Raw genomic sequence first — 19,282 nt, 5'->3', positions numbered from 1 at the left:
TAACCATGTGAGTCCAGGACTAAAGATTTAACAGTCGCCATGTGTTCTTTCAATCTTTTTGCCGTTTGGCAGAGGGGAATTGGAGCCTCCTCTATCCTTCCCATGATTCTCTCAACATATCCAGGACATCCCGGTGTGCTCTAGCAACTTAAAGCGTATTTTGTGCTAAATGGAATTACCAATAAAGATCTCAGACCAAATAACTGGAAACTCAGAAAATATGGCAAAATACTACTTTATTCTCAGTTCAATAGAGCAGGGCGAACTGGCGAACTACAGACTTATGCTCGCACAATCACACACAAACCTGATTCTACAGAGGTTATATACCCCAATATGTGTAATTTATGACGTCATCTATGTTGCAAACTACAAAACCTATTGAAGGGAAGGATTGTTTAAGGGAACATATGTACCTATGGCATACATAGGGGTTAGTACATCATTGGCTGCCCCTTATCTGTAGGACACGCCTTGATCTACCTTTAAATATGTATAATACTGATTATAGCAGAGAAAATGGCAGCGGCTGGTCTATGCAACATACACAAAATGAAACCGAGGTGCTCTAGTCACATCAGATTACTCCCCACTTTCCCAATTAGACCATCATCTCTCATCCTTCCAACTATAAGCCAAAGTTTGCCGTCTGTAGTTGATCTTGTAGTTGTTCTCTGTTCTAGGACAATGGAGGGATTGCAAGCACATTACTATCTTCATTCAAAGCCTAATGAATAGCCCTTGTTTTCGACTTCTGAATCACATGTGAAGAGACCGCAAATTTGTCCATTTCAAACTCTTATTTAATTATACTGGGTGTTCTTTCTCCTCTCGGCCTCTGGAGACTTGCTCACTCCATCTTGTTAACAATTAACCTTATTCATTGTTAATTGTCCAATAATTGGCTCTTACAAATGTTTTCTTCTTCTTTAATCTAAGAGAAATATGTCTTACGTACATGGCTTATCCATTTGCCTCCCTTTGTGCCTTGTAGTCATTCCTTAAAATAGCACCCTGGATTCCAGGCCAACATAGACTCCTCTTTATTCTGCATACAAAGATATTTTTCCAACGTCTCCTGACTCTGCATCCCTGGTCTGCCTCTGAGGTAGCTGGATTGAGTCTTAACACAAGCCAACGTCCATCTTCCTATCATGGCCGTCCTAGCCATGTTATTTTTCCTCTATATCAAGCTTCTATATTTCTCAACTACAATGCGTTACTGCGTATTTACACTTAGTCAGCAAGTTACTTGATGATCTTTGTATAAATGATTACTTTATCATTTCCTACATGTTTCTCTGGTCACTTCAGTTACATTGTCAGTCTTAAGTGTTTTCATATCATTTCTGAATGTCCTCATATCTTCTTTATGACATGAATGTCCTCATATCTTCTTTATGACATCACTCAGCCCTTGTCAGATTTCACTCATCACTCCATGATGTCCAATGGTACTGCTGACATCCTTCCACTCTTTCAGTATGAGGGTAAATTCGGTATGGTTGCCTGACTGCATATTGTCTCTCATACAGTCGATGTGGTATCGGGACAACACATGGGGTCCCATATAAAGCTCTTCTCCTGCGGTTCCAATACGACAGTAGTGCGGGAGTTAGGGAAAATGTATCCACCTGCTCCTCTACTTTACTCATCTTGCATTCGTTCACCAGCTCCAGCATCTATATCAATCATTATCTTCATCCCATTAGCTTTCTTAGCTGTCTTCTGGACCTGTCCCAAAATGATCCTTACGAGACAAAATCCTAGCAATACCAACACTAGTATTGCTCCAAGTATTTTGAAGGCGTTCACAAGCCAGGTTGGAATCCACAACAATAGAAGTAAAAACCAGTCATCACCTGCTGTCTCATCAGTTTCATCTTCCATCTTCGTATGCAGGGTTGTTAGCATAGTTATTGCCTTAATCAGGTTTCCATTTTCTCCATCACAAGATGGTAAAAAATGTACAGCAAGAAGGCCCAACCTTGGCGCACACACCTCCTTCCATTGCTGTAATTAAATCCAAGACATACCTATTCTGGAGAGTCATCAGCCTTATGGCTCTCAATTCCTCTCTGATTGCATTGAATCCTTTTATTGCTGCATTGATCCTCTGTAACAGCTCCCATCTGGTAATCTGCAGCCACTTAGCGTTCACTGCAATCTGGAGTCCTGGCAGGACTATAGATGTCATTATCATTGCTGTCTTGCTGAACAGTTTATGTTAACACTTGTGTCGCGCCTTGAAACACTTGTGTATAGGCGCGTTACAAATACCATATCATATCATATCAATGTCATCATAGGCCTTTATTGATTTTTGGGAAGCCATCAATATTGAGGTCACTTTGAGGAATCACTAATGCTGGAACATGTATTACTACAGTGGAACATATTCCTCCCCAATTCTTAGGCATTACAAGTAAGCTCGGGATCCACAAGCCCAATATCTGTCCATCAATACTGCAGTTCCTCCATTCATTCCTGGGACCTTGATGGTCTGTCCAAATCCTTTATTTTCTCCAACCAGAACCACAGCTCCATTCTTGAAGCATGGTGTTGCTTTCTTTAGTGGTATAGATACTGGTCCTGCTTTACTGTCGACCAATCTTTGTAACTTAAGAGTATTTGGCCCAAGACTCTAGGCATCTGTCATTCACTATTTGCACTATGTTTACTGGTTCCTTCTTCGATAAGTGTGCAGTGCAAGATAATTGTCCTTCTTGCTGTCCGGTACTGGTGGCAACACACCCATACACCAATAGCTGAGGTCTCTCCCAGCATCCTGGTACTCCTGAGCTTTCAGTCATATCTGAGCAGTCCATCCTCCTCATCACAACAATATTTATTTGTTCTCCAACCTGGGCTGGATACAAAAGTTTTATGCTTGTCCACCCCATCCCACTTTCCATTCCCCTTGTTTTTACTAAGTGTCTTGATATGGAAATGGCCCTCTTGATCGCCATTGTACAATCGCCCATTTTTCTTCGAATTGCCCTCTGATCGTACACGCTGCTAGATGACTGACATTTTGCATCATGTGCAGGCATTTATTTGGCAATGAATGTCCTTGCTGCGTTCATGTCATATGGTATTAAGGAACAGACATAGCAGCTTTCATCTGATGTTTTCTCTCCCACCTCCTTCATGTGCTAATACCATACATTATTTTTAAAAAGAGACAAATTATCAAAATATGCATTTATATCTTCATAATCTTCAACATCCCTTTTAAAAACAAAATAGGTGCTTCGTAAGATTATAACAAATGCTGTTTGTACTTTTATTGGGGTCGATAGTAAATGTTTCATATTCACCCACCATATCTTTATTGTTTTTTATAACATGTCTACATTCCACAATAATCAGGAGGAAAACACAAATCATATTACAGAATGATATCACAATTATTATACCATGGAAACTCATCTATTGTCTTGAGGATAATGAGCCTCTTATATTCTGAAACCTCCACATCTTATTCTAACTCTAAATGTGTAACTTTTGTAATTCTTTATAGATCACACCTTTAGAGCACAAACTGCAAGATAATAGCAACAATTATTCTGAAAATAATGTGATTGTTCTTAGGGTTGCCAAGAAACATTACAATATTCACATGTCTTGTTACTAAAGCGGATAAGACTGTAATATATATGTAAAAACAGTATACAAGAATGTGTGTATTGTTATTACAATAGGTAACATAAGAGATGAAGTGTGCTTTTTTTTTTGGCACTGGTACGTCAAAGCATTGTCCCTTTAGCCTATCTAAAAAAGTTCCAGGATAACTGCAAGTCTATTTATTCCTTATCAAATGTTGAAAGATACTGGTCCTCAATTTACAGTGCTTCTGTGCTCTTCATTTTCCTTATCCTTGCTCTTGGTCATTGAACAAGTCTGCATGCACGGAACGTCTTCTCTTGCTTCACCGTCAGTAGTTGCAGGAGGGGTCAGGGTTTCTCCTTTATATGGTTTAATATTGTGCAAACGCAGCCAAGCTCTTCTTCCTTTTAACTTGGTAGCTGTGGGGGGAAAACTTCCTCCACCTTGTATGGTTCTTCAAAACAGGGCGTGCTCCAACTGCCCACAAACATTCAGACCAGCAGCTGCTCCCCTGGGTATAGACTGGGTTGCTTCAATAAATCCTCCGAATCAATGGGTTGATTGTCGTCGCTTCTCTCTGACCCCTCCCTTTGGTTCTTGCCCTGTTGAGACATTAAAGAAACACTTGCAGTCATTGCTAGGACACCATGCATCTCGCCACCTAATGTCTTCGCTACACTATGGGCATCAGTTGTTAACCTAATTGGAAGAGCAAAGGAGGTTCTCATGCGGCTTCCAGCCACCAACTCATGAGGAGTTAGATGGTGATCTGAGCCAAGCAGGTTTCTTAGAGCATACAAGGCAAGGGGTAGGCAACGTAGCCATCCCTTTTTTTAAAGTCATTTTTATTTTTGCAATCCTCTCTTTTAATGGTCAATTTAAACACTCACAGACACCATTCACTTGTAGATGGTAAACTGAGCTAAATGTATACATGTATGTTTAATGCCTAATAGGATAACTATTTGTTCAAACAATTAATTTACAAAATGCGGTCCATAGTCAGACCACAAGACACCCCATCTTGGGAACAGCTCACTCACAAAGAACTTGTGGCGCATGTGGCATCATGGTGCATGCATGGACCTGCCTCGCTCCATCTAGAAAAAGGACATACCACGAATAGCATGTAACTGTAACCATTGCATGTTTGCAGCATATCCCCCATAATCTATATATAGATGCTGAAATAGGCCATTGGGTCTAGGGATTGCTCCTCTCGCTGCTCGATAAGTGTGCGCTGCAGTACATTTCTGGTAAACAATGCAATTTACAATGAACTGGTTTTTGCCAAATATGTTGGAGCATTTGGCCCAACCTTCTAAAATGGTAGCAGCAAGACTCTCGAGTCGTATGCGCGGCATAGTGAAGCTGCTCCAGCATTAGCCTCATTAATGCTAGAAACATAACTGGCTTTCTAGTGCTATCCTGCTTCCAAATTGCCTTTGTAGGGGATAAAGAACACCCCAGTTTCGTCCATAAATCCTGCTCTTCTTGTGGGGCTCGTCCTTTACAATGATAATGATGTGTTATTTATATAGCGCCTTAATCCAAAGCACTTTACAGAGCACATATTTACATACAATATCACCCAACTGAAATTGGTACTCATTTATCGACCTCGGAAGGATGAAAGGTTGAGTTGGCCTTGCTGGAATTTGAACCTGCGACCTGCAGATCACGCTCCGATCGCAGCAGTGAGCGCTCAACCCGCTGAGCTATCTTACCGGCTATCTTTATCTCAATGAATTGAACAAAAGAGAGCATGGTAAAGCCTTCTATTACCAACATGCATCATCTTGTCATCTGTTTAACGCTTTCTATTTCAAAATTGGAAATAGTTGGGAAATAGGCTGCCTTTTCGGCTTTGAAATCTGTGGCTTTGTTTCCGCGAGAAATGACATCTGCCCTTTTAGTATGTACTGCGCATTTTTCCACTGCGAGCATCAATGGAGTTTGAATGCTTCAATAGGTTTATCCAATAGGGCAGCATGTTGCCCTGGAGTGCTGTCTACGTGGAGGAAGCCCCTCCTTTTACAGCGGGATAAACCTGTGTGTACAGTTTACATAACATAGGCAGAGTCAGAGTACACAGTCACCTCCTCATCAAATTTCTGAAGTGCAGCAAAAATTGCCACCAATTCTGCAACCTGTGCTGAGTAATGTGTAAGGCAATCTTGCGCATGTCACTACCTCAAACTCACACTTTCGGATCAGCTTCCCTACCACTGATCCAGTATGCCCTTCACCAGTCGTTTGGAACCATCAATAAAGGGAACTCCCTGCCCATCACCCGCCGGGAGCATTTTTACTAGCTTGGGGAATACCATCATAGTATTCAGTATACATTGTGCAATCATATACATAATCATCCTCCCCTACTGGTTTTCCTATGACCGTTGCTGGTTTCACTGTCTTGCACCTAACAATTTTAATCACAGTGCTCAAAATAATTACCTCATATCCTGATGCGCTTTGTGCTGTTAATGTACTTTTGGGTTTCTCTAAAATTGCAAATAATGCATGCTCTACAAATAGTGTTACTGAACACCCAATTGTTATACTTGAAGCTTTTTCAATCATGAATGAAGCAGCAGCTAAAGATTGCTCACAAGGGTAATGCCCCTTTATAACTGGATCTAAAATCCCACAATAGTAAGCCAATAGTTTATGTTCATGTCCTAATGTCGTTTTCTGTGTATGGACTGCTATCATAACTTCTCAATTTGAATGAGAAAATAAGTTAAATTATTCATGATAATTCCTAACACAGGGGCTGTATTGATTACTTTTTTTAAATTCTTCAAATCCTTCCGTCATCACATCTGTCCATGTTATTTTTCTCTTGCTCACCTGTGCTCATTTAAGTCCTTTTAAATATATATACAAGATCTCTTTCTGACAGTATTGTAACTTTTCTTTATCCACCTTATACCCTTTCTCTGAGAGTATGGTCATAAACTTAACTGAATCTTCTCTGCATCTTTTATTCTGTTTCACTGCACACCAAAACGTCATCCACATATTGAATTATTGCACTATGGCTGAACATTACCTCAGTCCATCTGAAAGGCTCTGTTAAAGATTGAAGGGGACTCACAGTTCCCCTGGGACAAACGAGTATGTTTCAGGTGAATATTTCTATACGAAACGGAAGTCAAATCTTGTGTCTTCATGGAGGGAAATTGAAAAGAATGCATTGTTTAAATCTATAATGGAAGTATCTGGCCTTAGATGGGATGTTGCACAATATTGTTGCAGGATTTGGAACTAAAGGAAACTCAGCTTCGACTATATTGTTTAGGGGGTGATGGTCCTGTATGACTCTCCATGACCACACCCGTAGATGTTTTTACTGGGTACACAGCAGTTTTGCATAAAGAACTGATGGTACCAATATTCCTAGCTTCATTAAAGAGGAAATGGTCTCAAGTATGCCTTCATCTGCTACTCTAGTCATTGGGCATTGCTTTGCTCGTGGCAAAATAACTCCTGGTTTAAGCTCAGTTTTAACTGCTCCTACTCCTTTAAATAGACCCACATCATATGGACTTGTGGTCCATAAAATATCTGGTACTATCTCTAAATCTTCTTGGAAAAATTACAGTTTCATTTCTTACCAGCACCATTCTCTGCAGTGTTTCTCTATTCTCTACTTTAAACCAATAAGTGAGACTTGAAAAATACAAATTCTGAGTACTCATCCCTACACAGCTCCTCATCTATCAACCTGTATCATTCACTGAGAGCCATCACTGTTCTCCGGCCTCTTCCCTCATCATCTGTCCAATGGAGAACCAACCTTTCCTCTGTGACCGCTGCAGCTTCTAACTCCAAAGGAATAATCTGGTCTTCATCATCCATGGTTTTTTTCAGGTTTAAACAAAAACTCATCAGATATTCTTAATAGTTTACCTATCAACCTGGGCACCCATGATAACAAAACAGTCACTCCAATCAAAAATATTTCTGGATCTAAGAACTCCTCATAATGCCTTCTGGCCTGTGAAGGCTTATATAAGCTCTCACTGTCAGGCGCCTATCTCCATGGCGCCTGTGCTCTAGAGTACGCCTAGGCGGCCCTTAGTTGTTCCACCACGTTGGGTCTAGTGTTTGTCAACCACCATTGCTGGAGCTTCACGCCCCTCACCAGCAATCGGCGCGTTGCGATCGTGCGGTTTGTTCCTTGCAGCCTTTGGTTTCACTACGCTAAGTTTTCTTGCTCCGTGCCACCATGGGAACCGGTTTTCTTTCTGTCTTTCTCGCACAGCACCTCGCTTTCTTTGGCAGGTGCGACCGTGCCTTATCTTATCTGTTCAACTCTCTCTCCTGTGCTATGCACCTCGGTGCAGTGTTTCCAAGCTTCCCCTTTCCTCAACGCCGTTTCGGCTCTTCCTCGGTTCCTCTTTTTGCACTTTTCCTGCCTCTCTGACATTCTCGCTGTCCCTGCTTCAGCTTTGCCTTTCTTGTTGTGGAGTCACGTCTCCTCGCCTTGTTTGTTTGGTGTCGACCTTCAGGACTCTATACTGTTGAGTCACCGCTGGGTATTTGGATTCCTTTCTATCTACAACTTCAAGGTGTCGAGTCCAAGAGTCCTATTGATCGCTCTATACCTGCTATCCAATGTTTTTTTTGCGCCTTTGTGAGACTTTTTTCCCCAGGAGTCCATCCTGGAAGAGGAGTCACAGGTGTGCTGTTGAGTAAGCATTCACTGTGGCTTGCTCCCGGGTTAGACACAGTCTTCATTAAGAAAAGGCACTACCAAGCCTGCCGACCACAAACACCGACCAGTCCAGAATCCAGTCTCTCAGGTGAGGAGGAGGAAGAAGAGAATTGGGGTCCTGGGGAAGAGTATTCCAAGGGGACTGACAGTTTGCAACGCCACAATCCAAAGATGGCAACTGCGGAGCAACTACAAGAACTGGTAGCTGCTGTTCAGAATCTATCAGCGGAAGTTCAGAACCTCAAGACAGAAAACACCATGTTACGACAAATAGTAACATGAGACGCCAGCCATGCTGACCTACCACCCATGGCCCTACCTAAGGGCAAATTCGATGGAACACCAAAAAGGCTGAAGGAGATGCTTGCAGGATTAATTTCACCTTCCGGGCTAATACCTACACCAAATACCATGCCAGAGTAGGGTTTGTCATATCAAACAGGATGGGAAATGCTCTGGCCTGGGCAACCCCTCTGGTCACCAGTTCCAGCCCGGTTTTACAAGACTGTGGGGCTTTCATCACACAACTGAAGCAAGATTTCGAGAGGCCAGAGATCTTGTACTCAGCCTGCGAAGATCTCTTGGATGTCCGACAAGGGCAATCGGATGTTCTTTCGTTTCTCTACATTCAAGAGGTAAAGCCACGGAGACTGGGTGGCCTGAGCAATCTCAGTACGTACTTTTCCGGCGCAGACTCAGAGAGGAGATCAAAGACGAGTTGGCCAGGTCTCTTCATCCATCTACATTCGCCGACTTCCTGTCAGCATCCCTCCAGATCGAATATAGGATACAAGAAAGACGGTATGAAAGGCGATGCATCTGGGACCCCACTCTTGTGACTGAACCTCCTCCTCCTCCTATGGCCTCCTCCTCTACACAGACAGATGAGTCAATGCAGATAGGCACTGCTTGTCCGTCTTTGATGCCAGAAGAGCGGAAACGCAGAGAGAGAACGGCTTATGCGCTTATTGTGGCTCAGAGAAACACCTGCTTCGAAACTGCCCAGAGGTCCCAACAAGGCGCTCGGGAAACGAGAGACCTCGGATTTAGGAGGGACGGACCACCAAGGAGTCTCATCCAGTCCCTATGTTTCTCTCTCAATTAGTCCAGCAAACACTCAGGCAGATTCCAGACTGATGGTGCTTACTGTACTTCTTACCTTGGATCAACGTAAAATCGAAGCCGTGGCCCTCCTCGATTGTGGGGCGGCAGGAAATTTTGTAGACACGATCTGGGCAGACAAAGTGGGTCTACGCAGAATTCATCGTAAGGAAGACCAAAACGTTGAAGGAGTCGACGGCAGCCCTCTTAGATCCAGACCCATTACGCAAAACACGGTAGACCTAAGGGTAACCATCCAACATCACACGGAAACCATCCGATTGGATATAATCCGAGCAGCACACTTTCCAATGATACTAGGAATCATGTGGTTGCGGAAGCATAACCCCCGGATTGACTGGTCCACAAATCAATTAGGGGTCTACTCCCCATTCTGTAAGAAGAACTGTCTTCAATGGATCTCATATCAAAAGGTGCACACCATTCCGTCAATCACTAATGCGACTATTGGGGTGATTTCAATCCCGTTTGACCTATCAGAGTTTGATGCAGTTTTCTCCGACAAGACACTGTTAGAGTTGCCACTCCATCGACCAGAAGACTGCACAATTGACTTGGTAGCAGATGCCTTGGTTCCCTTTGGGAGGATGTTTTCTGTGTCCCAAGAAGAGAAGAAAGCCCTCCGAACATACCTGGACGACAACTTGTGCAATGGACTTATTGAACCTTCTAAGTCCCCCGCGGGAGCTCCACTTTTCTTCATACCAAAAAGGGATTTGCTCGATCTCAGGCCCTATATCAACTTTAGAAGGCTCAGCAAGGTTACCATCAGGGACCGGTACCCGATGCCACTCATCACGGACATCCTCGAGGCAGTACAGGGGGCTAAGGTGTTCTCCAAATTAGACCTTCGTAGTGCCTACCACCTGTTGAGGATCCGCTCTGGAGATGAGTGGAAAACAGCATTTAGAACACCTTTCAGATTGTACGAATACTGTGTGATGCAGTTTGGTTTAGTGAATGCTCCAGCCGTTTTTCAACGATTTATGGACCACATCTTCTCTAACCGGATGTACATCTCAGTCATAATCTATCTGGATGATCTCCTGATATTCTCTCGGAACCTCCAAGACCACAAAATCCATCTTAGTGAACTCTTGACCCGGCTGAAGACCCACAATCTCTTAGCCAAGAAAGAGAAATGTGTTTTTGGAGTAGATACAGTTCCCTACCTGCGGTTCATACTATCTCAAGACGGCATACTGATGGAAAACAAGAAGATCGAGGCAATACTCAATTGGACCGCTCCCGCCTTGGTTAAAGAAGTACAGAGGTTTCTGGGACTTGCCAATTTTGATAGGCGTTTTATACCCAAGTTCTCTGAGGTGGTGCTGCCCATAACGGGCTTGTTAAAGAAGTCCTCTACACCCTTTCACTGGAGTCTTCCAGCGGATGAAAGCTTCAACTATCTTAAGAAGCTGTTTTGCAGCGCTCCAATTCTGAGTCATCCCGACCAAAAGAAACCATTAATTCTAGAAACTGACGCCACAGCCGCTGTAATAGGAGCAGTCCTGTTACAAGAACAAGACCATGGGGAACATCCCATTGCGTATCTCTCTCGCACTCTCACGGAAAGCCAACGGAACTACTCCGTAATTTAAAGGGAGCTTTTGGCCATGAAATTAGCCTATGAGGAGAGGCGGCATTTGTTGCAAGGGGGCATGCATCCGTTCACCATCTGGACAGACCATAAGAACCTCGAGGTGCTACAAACTATGGACTGCGTAAATTCACGCCAAGCACGATGGGCACATTTTTTCGGCACAATATGACTTTCGGATAACATACATCCCCGGCAGTCAAAACACTCTAGCAGACGCTCCGTCTCATAAAACAGTCCTTCAGTCACCATCCTCACTCCAACCAGAAAGGTTCTTCCCCAGGAACCAAATCATTGCTCATGTTTCATCTTTTCTGCAACAAGTCAAGGAGGCTTTGGTCAAGGACGGACCACCAGATGCTGTTACATCGTTTATCAATCGGCAAGGCCTCTTGTTTCGAAAATATCGACTCTATGTACCCACAGACTTTCTCCGACAAAGAGTATTTACACGGTGTCATGACCATAAGACAGCGAGACAGAGGTCAAGCCGGCACTCTGTATTTGCTAAGGCGATCTTTCTATTGGCCTGGCCTCAAGTTGGATGTCAAAAAACACATTCAGTCATGTAAAGTGTGCACCAGGCGCAAACATGTTACCTCCAGAACCATTGGTTTGTTAGAACAAGGTCCCATTCCTACTCGCCCCTGGAGTCACATCACAATGGACTTCATTGTTGACCTACCTAAATCACAATCATGAACCTGCATAATGGTAACGGTGGATACCCTGCCCAAGCTAGTTCATTTTTCTCCCTTACCTTGCCTCCCTACGGCCGCTGGTATGGCGGAGGTGTTTATTAAGGATGTGTTCCGCCTCCACTGCATGCCGGATAAAATAACATCAGACCGGGGAAGCCAATACACCCACAGGTTTTGGAAATTGCTGTGTACCAACCTAGGCATCGAATGGGCCCTCTCATCGGGGTTCCACCCGCAAACCAATGGGCAAACTGAAAGACTGAACAGCACTGGAGCAGTATCTCAGATGCTTCTTTAACCGGGAACAAGACAACTGGGTGGCTCTATTGCCCACAGCAGAGTTCGCCTACAATAATTCCTGCCACGTAGCCACCGGTCTTACTCCGTTCTACTGTACCTACGGACAACATCCTCACACCATACTCCCTGTGACATCGATACAATCCAATCTGCCAGCTCTCGAAGACACCCTTTCCAGATTGGCAGAAGCACACAAGACAGCCAAGCTTTGCCTAGAACACAGCTAGAATGCATATAAGACCCAAGCCGACTGACACCGCCGGGAGGTACCTGAATGGAAGGTGGGCTCCAGAGTCTGGCTCTCGACCAAGTACGTTCTGCGCTGGGTGCGTCCCTCAAAATTGTCCCCCTGCTACATCTGTCCTTACACTATTCTCGCCAATATCATCCCAGTGACATTTCAGCTGAAATGGCCCCCTAGCTTTCAAAGAATCCACCCAGTATTCCATTCCTCTTTTGAAGGCAGCAGTCCAGGACCATGGTCACCGACCTTACCCACTTCGGACACATGCACTTCCTGAAATGGAGTGTGAGGTATCCCAGATATGCGATTCCCGTTACAAGCGGGGTCACTTGGAGTATCTGGTTCATTGGAAAGGTTAGACTAGATCTGAAGTTTCTTGGGAACCGGCTTCACATGTATCGGCCCCAGATCTCCTTATGAAGTTTCATCATGGCGCATCCAGGGAAACCGGGTGGTACCCGATTTGGTAGGGGGCATATTGTCGTGCACCTATCACCATGGCGCCTGTGGTCTAGGGTACGCCTACGTGACCATTAGTTGTTCCACCACGTTGTGGGTGCACCACAGGCTACGGTCTAGTGTTTGCCAACTGCCATTGCTGGAGCTTCACAGCCACGCCCCTCACCAGCAATTGGCGCGTTGCAACCGTGCGGTTTGTTCCCCTCAGCCTTTGGTTTCACTACGCTAAGTTTTCCTGCTCCGTTTCACTGTGGGAACCAGTTTTCTTTCTGTCTCTTTCTCGCACGGCGCCCCGCTTTCCTTGGCATGTGCGACCATGCCTTATCTCATCTTTCCAACTCTCTCTCTCTCCTGCGCACCGCACCTAGGTGCAATGTTTCCGAGCTTCTCCTTTCCTCCTTGCCGTTTCGGCTCTCCCTCAGTTCCTCTCTTTCCGCTTTTCCTGCCTCTCCGCCATTCTCGCTGGGCCAGCTTCAGCTTTGCCTTTCTTGTTGTGGAGTTACGTCTCCCAGCCTTATTTGTTTAGTGTCTACCTTCAGGACTCTATACTCTTGAGTCACCTCAGGGTATTTGGATTCCTTTCTTGCTACAACATCAACACCAGCCGAGCCTATCTTCCAGCAGACCAGACTGGAGGTGTTGAGTCCAAGAGTCCTATTGATCGCTGTGTACCTGCTGTCCATTGGGTTTGCGCCTTTGTGAGGCTTTTTCCCTAGGAGTTCATCCTGGAAGAGAAGTCACAGGTGTGCTGTTGAGTAAGCATTCACTGTGGCTTCCTCCTGGATTACACACAGTCTTCATAAAAAAAAGGACTACCGTGCCCGCCAACCACAGATACCGAGCAGCCCGGAATCCATTCTCTCAGGTGAGGAGGAGAGTTGGGGTTCTGGGGAAGAGCAGTCCAAGGGGACTGACACTCACCTCTCAAACAATGTATCCCCGGAGTGGAGCACACCAGTTCTTCATTAGTAAAAGATATTGTCATGTTACATTTCATTAAGTCACACCCTAATATATGTTAGCTGGCGTCTGGCATAGATACTTCATGTTCTCTTATAGAGAGTGGTAATTTGTCTTCAAAAGGACGCAGGAACGAGTTGCTCCAGTGACTACAAGAAAAGAAAATGTCTTGCCTCCTATCGTCATATGGACCCTTGGGGGTCTGGTGTCACAGATAATACTGAACACATCAGATTGATCTGGTCGCTGTCCTATTTGTGGATATAAATTCATCCCTGTACCTGTGAAAGGATTTACTCTGACCACAGTCACACTCCCTAATTTAGGTGCATGTGCTTGCTGGACTCCTGTATTTATATTCCATTGTGGTATTGTGATGCTGGAAATGTATTTTATGGAAATGGCCTCCATGTCCTTGTCCTGTACACCCTTATGTGTTCTGTGTTGTTTTCTGCACAGGAGTCCAGTTGGGACTCTGGTCAGTGCAGCTCTTCCTCTTTATAGTTGTTGTGAACAGAGACCCTTGGGATGGTACCCATGGGTGGGCGTACAACCCTGCACCCTTAGTGCATATTCTTGGGCACCTGTGTGTTTCCCACAGAGCAGGGTATGGGCTGGTGGCAGATCCATGCTGTATTTGGCAGGTGCTCCGAGTATTCTCCATTTTGGGATACCCAGGCCACACCATAGCAATCAGTGGATTCCTGATAGAAGGCAAGATGGGCCCTGTGGCTGCTTGGTTTCTATTGCCTGTTACCTTGTTTTCTCAAAGTCCTGGGAAGCCCTAAATCTGTCCCTTCCCTTGACTGGCTGTTGGGTGGAAGAACCATATATAGTATTGTGGGGAAGTCCAGGCCAGACTGGCTGAAGCCTTCCCAGTGTCTGTATGTTGTGGGTACACCCTTGGAGTGGGACCTAGGTGAATATAGTGTGTGACCAGTATGCATTCTATGGGTGTCTGGTTTCTGTGTGTGTGACACAATGAATAAGACAGCTGTGCCGGAAACTGACATTAATACAGTGTGGTGTGCTGAAAGGCTGTGTGCTTGCTCAATCCACATTCCTTTTTAAGGGTGTCTGGGTCGAAATGAATAGCCTGAATGCATGTGGGCCTGATTGGCTGCCTGCCTGCATGAATGCCCTTCTGTGTGATTGTTTCACTGAGCCTTGGTCAGCCAGAGCGAACGAGGGACAGGTGTGTATATCTGGGGGACCTCTCACGCTAGGAGACCTCTCTCCGAGCTACAAGGGAACATCGTGCAAAACCTGATCTTCATCTAGGTACCCTGGAAACCAGTCCCGAGAGGCTGTCGACCGGAGAAGGGGTCCACCAAGAATCTTGAAGTGAAGCACCAGGACATCAAGTCCATCAAAGCCCATTGCTGTCGATCAGGGTTCAGAGGATTTCTGTAAACCGCTGGAAGCCAGTCGAGTTGTGCTGCCCAGAAGCAGGCACAGCTTGACACCGTGCTACTCGACGACCGGACCGGAGCTGCAACGCTCCACCTTTGCCTAAGAACATTTGAATGAAGGGCTCCCTTGCTATCACTGTCGGCCGCTTTGTCCCGCCGGAGAAAACAGAGGTCGCCAGCTACCGAGGAAAGTCTGCCAGTGGGTTTCCCACCACTCAAAGCCAACAAAGACGTCCCGAGGACACTGATGACATGAAGATCCGAAGTCCAGCCCGTGGTTGAGTCCCGATCATCGAAGCTATCCCGAGGTATGTGCTGCGGCAACAACAGGCCAGTGGACCGCTGAAGCATCTCACAACACCCGGCGCCCGCTGCTTGGCCTACATCCATCACTGAGTCTTCTTTGCAGCATCAAGCTCTTTACATCGCGGTGCACTGCACGCCTCACTTTCACAGGACTTCCACGATTGATCTTCAAAGAGCACTGCGAAGATCGAAGCTGCAGTCTCAATGCAAGTTTTCCACCTTTCTTCACGGAATTTCAACGCTCTAAGGCTCCTGCTTTAAAGGGAGTCCACTCCAAGGATCCGTCGACTAACCATCGAAGAAACTCGTCTATCTCGGGTACATTGGGGTGACTGAACTTTTTGACCAAGAAACAAGACTGATTAAACATTAATGGACTGGGCTTGTTAATACTCTTATTACAGGTTGCACAGGTGGGGGGATTCTCACTCAGAAATATGTCTAGGCAGCTGGAGAAAGTACACTGCCACTGTTTAACCTACCTTGTCTTCCTTCCTATGATCTATGGTACACCTTGCTGCGCGATTTGTATGCAATCTTATAACTGTCAGCAATAAATGCATTTAAAAAAAGGAATCTCTAGCTAAGTGTGGTACCACATAAACATTGAGCCTCATTACGAGTTTGGAGGTAGCCATGCTTTTAATAAGGGCATGGCTACCCCCAAACTCAGGTCCCGCAAAAGGGGACTTAATGACTTACTGTGCCATTCCGACCTTGGAGGGCCCGATAATTCCCATTCGCAGGACCCGGACCCGGAACGTCCACATTCCCATTTGAGCCCCCATAGGGCTCAATGGGAATGGGGAGGATGGTAGCAGCAGTACCGTTAATAATGGTACCGCTGCTACCATCCTGGTCTGCTCGTGGGTGCCGCTCTGCATGCCTGGTCTGACCAGGCATCCAGAGCGGCACCCGCAAGCAAACTCGGAATGTTGCAGCAAGGTAACAACGGCACCGGTAGCACTACCAGCGCCGTTGTTGCCTTACTGCAACATACATAATGAGGCCCATTGTATATATTTGTCATATTAGAATCACCAGAGTATAAAAAAAAGTGTGTTATTAATAGTGTACATATCTTTATGTCGAAAAAAAAATGTCGACAGACAAAAATGTCGACAAAAAAGTCGACTTTCTCTTTTTTTAATTATATATTTATTTTAGGGGTTTGGGAGCTAAAAAAAAGGGAAAAAAAAAAAAAATTAAAAAAGGGAGGTGGGGGGGGGGGGGGGGGGGGGGAACCCCCCCATATAAAAAAAAATGCATTGAAAAATAAAGTCGACATTTTATTTTTCGACATTTTGACTGTCGACATTTTGACTGTCGACATTATGACTATAAACCATCTTTGAACCTTATTTTTATATAAAGAACTGTGTTAGCACATCCCCTAGTGTGTGGGCATTTGTTTTTGGGGGCTCAATGTACTTAAGAACCAGCCTGTATTACCTCCTGAGAGCTTAAGCCTTGGTTGCTTGCCCATTGCTACCACAATAGGGAACCTTGGCTGGGGTGCTCTGTGCCTCTGCTCTGCCATTTAGAGGGCAGAAGTACAGATACCCCCCTCCAGTCTTTACAGGTATCATGGCCTGTTTGCGCCCCGGTTGCGTTTGTATGGGTACTTGCTGAAGTTGCCCTTGTGGCAATTGCATTTGTAATTGCGCTTTCTGCATCTGCTGTGATTGCGGCGCACATATCTGAGTCTGCTTGTGATCTTCAGCATAATACTCCTGTGGTTCTGCATTGTATTGCGGCACATAGCCCACCCCCCTTCTGGAGTTTGCCCATTTTGCAACATGCCTCCTCTGCTTCCACATGTTCTGGCTATGTGTCCTATTCTCCCGCACTCCAGCATTGTTGGTGCTGTCTGCCATTGAATTCTCTTCCTCCCTGAGAGTTCTGAAATTCACCTTGTCCTCCTCCTCTAGGCCCATTCCTCTTGGCCAAGAATTGTACCCACCGGGATCCGTGGAGTACATAAATGGTTTTGCTGCACTGGTCGCATCTCCTGCGTTGCCATACCCTCATTACTCATCAATACCGCTCCCTCTATGGCTAATTCTGATAACTTCTTCTGAACTAACTTTGCCTCCTTCTGCTTTCTGCTCTCGTCTTTCTGCTTATTCTTCTCTAGTAACAATCGTAGGTGATGCAAGATCATCAACTTTATTTCTGACCATGGTTTTGCTTCCATTCCTACCTGTATTTTCATTTGCCATTGCACTAGCTCGGGCAGTCCTGACAAAAAATGTGGTAAAATGATGCTACCGTTTTATCCCATGGTTCATTTTAAATGAAGGCAACAGGGTCTGCATCCTCACCCATTTTCCTAGTCATAATCGCACCCATATCTGATGTATCAGGATATTGCACTCTGAGCGCCCCCATACATCTGCTCTGCAATTATTAAATGGCGCTCCATCATGTGTCGTGTTTTGTGCAGTCACACCTGCGTATCCTGCTCATTTCCAAAAGTCGCCAGCCCACCCCCATAGAATGGCTGCTAGCAAGCCTTTTATGTCACCTATAGCTAACATCATTCCTGACGTCATTCTCTCTAGCTCATGAATCCATTTTCCTGCACCGGAAGTTAAACTTGGGTAATTTACATTTTAAATTGTCTTTATCCATTTGTGGCCATAGAATATATTGTGGTCATGTTCCTCCTTTCTCTAATAATGTGAATTGTGAAAATCCTGGTCCGTTATCATACCTGCCTACACTTTTTGTTTTCTAGGCAGGGCTAGTCTTGCCCGTTTGTCTCTATCCTGGTAGTGCCATTAATCTGCTTACATAAGGCAGGGATACATCCCCAGCATTGTGCAATAGCGCTTATGGTCGCTGAGTGTATGATGTCGATTCTGGTGTTCTTTCTTTTGGGTCCTCTAAAGCTGACAAATGTATCTCTTTCTCTACACTGGATTCTTTTGAAAATCCACATGCACTCTCCCTTCGCGCTCTCTTGTTTTCGTCCCTTTCCCCGTCCGAGATCATTATGCCCCTGCTTGTATGACTGTTATCTTTCTCTGCATCATCAAGATCTAGTCTGCTTAGAGAAGGCATTCTGTGCTCGTCTGTTATGACGTCATCTGACCTACCTCCTGCTTCCCCCGGAAGAGATCCTTCTATATTCTCTTGGGTTGTATACTCTTCATTATCCCTCATTTGCCAGCATAAATCCCCAATTCTTTTCCCTACGTGTTGTGTGTGTTGTCCTTCCGCCCATGTTGGTATTCTCAGTATCCCTTGCAGCTCCCTGCAGGGCTGCTGTGGCCCTCTCTCTTCCTCAAGTCGTTCTTATGCTTCAATCAGCACTATGATTCTATGACATAATCTACCTCGTCATCTTTTAATCCTTTACTTCTGTTAATTTCTTCTTCCCTTCTCATTTCCCTCAATTCATCTTTCTCTCGCCTTCTTTGCAACCTACGTACTTTAATTCTTTGGGCTTTGACCACCTCTCGTTTCTTCTCTTCTAATCTCTCCTTTTCTTTCATCACCTCGTACCTTCTTCGTTCTTCTCTTTGCTTGCTTTCTCTTTCTTGTATGCCCTCTCTTCTTCGTTTTCTTTCCCGCTCTTCTCTTTCTCAAACCCCATCAATGCCCCTATCATCCAGCTTGAGTAATATATGTCCTCTGTGAGAAACCTGAGGGTATTCTTCCATTAAGACCAAAAGAGTCTTTTATTCAGGTGGCCAGAGGAGGGCCATTGCTCTTGGATCCCAACCCTGGGGGTGGGCGAGTAAGGATCACCTGGGTAGGGGAATCCGGGGTCGCCTTTGTGGGAATTTCTAAAAGGCTGCACGTGGTATGTCAGAAGTTCAGAATCGATTACTGTTGGTA

General features: G+C 45.1%; 1 long non-coding RNA gene across 1 annotated transcript in view; it reads right to left on the bottom strand.

Annotated features, from left to right (window-relative positions):
• Positions 1–219: 219 nt before the first annotated feature.
• The window catches only part of LOC138549616 (uncharacterized), a 44,152-nt gene continuing 25,089 nt past the window's right edge, over positions 220–19,282 (bottom strand). The window contains exon 3 of the long non-coding RNA XR_011293399.1: positions 220–4,211. This is a non-coding gene — a long non-coding RNA (uncharacterized lncRNA). The remainder of the gene's footprint in view (positions 4,212–19,282) is intronic.

The sequence above is a fragment of the Ambystoma mexicanum genome, chromosome 1q, assembly GCF_040938575.1.
Source record: "Ambystoma mexicanum isolate Mex_15411 chromosome 1q, UKY_AmexF1_1, whole genome shotgun sequence".
NCBI classification, from domain to species: domain Eukaryota; kingdom Metazoa; phylum Chordata; class Amphibia; order Caudata; family Ambystomatidae; genus Ambystoma; species Ambystoma mexicanum.
The sequence above is the reverse complement of the archived record's forward strand: the minus strand, read 5'-3'. Positions and strand labels throughout refer to the sequence as shown.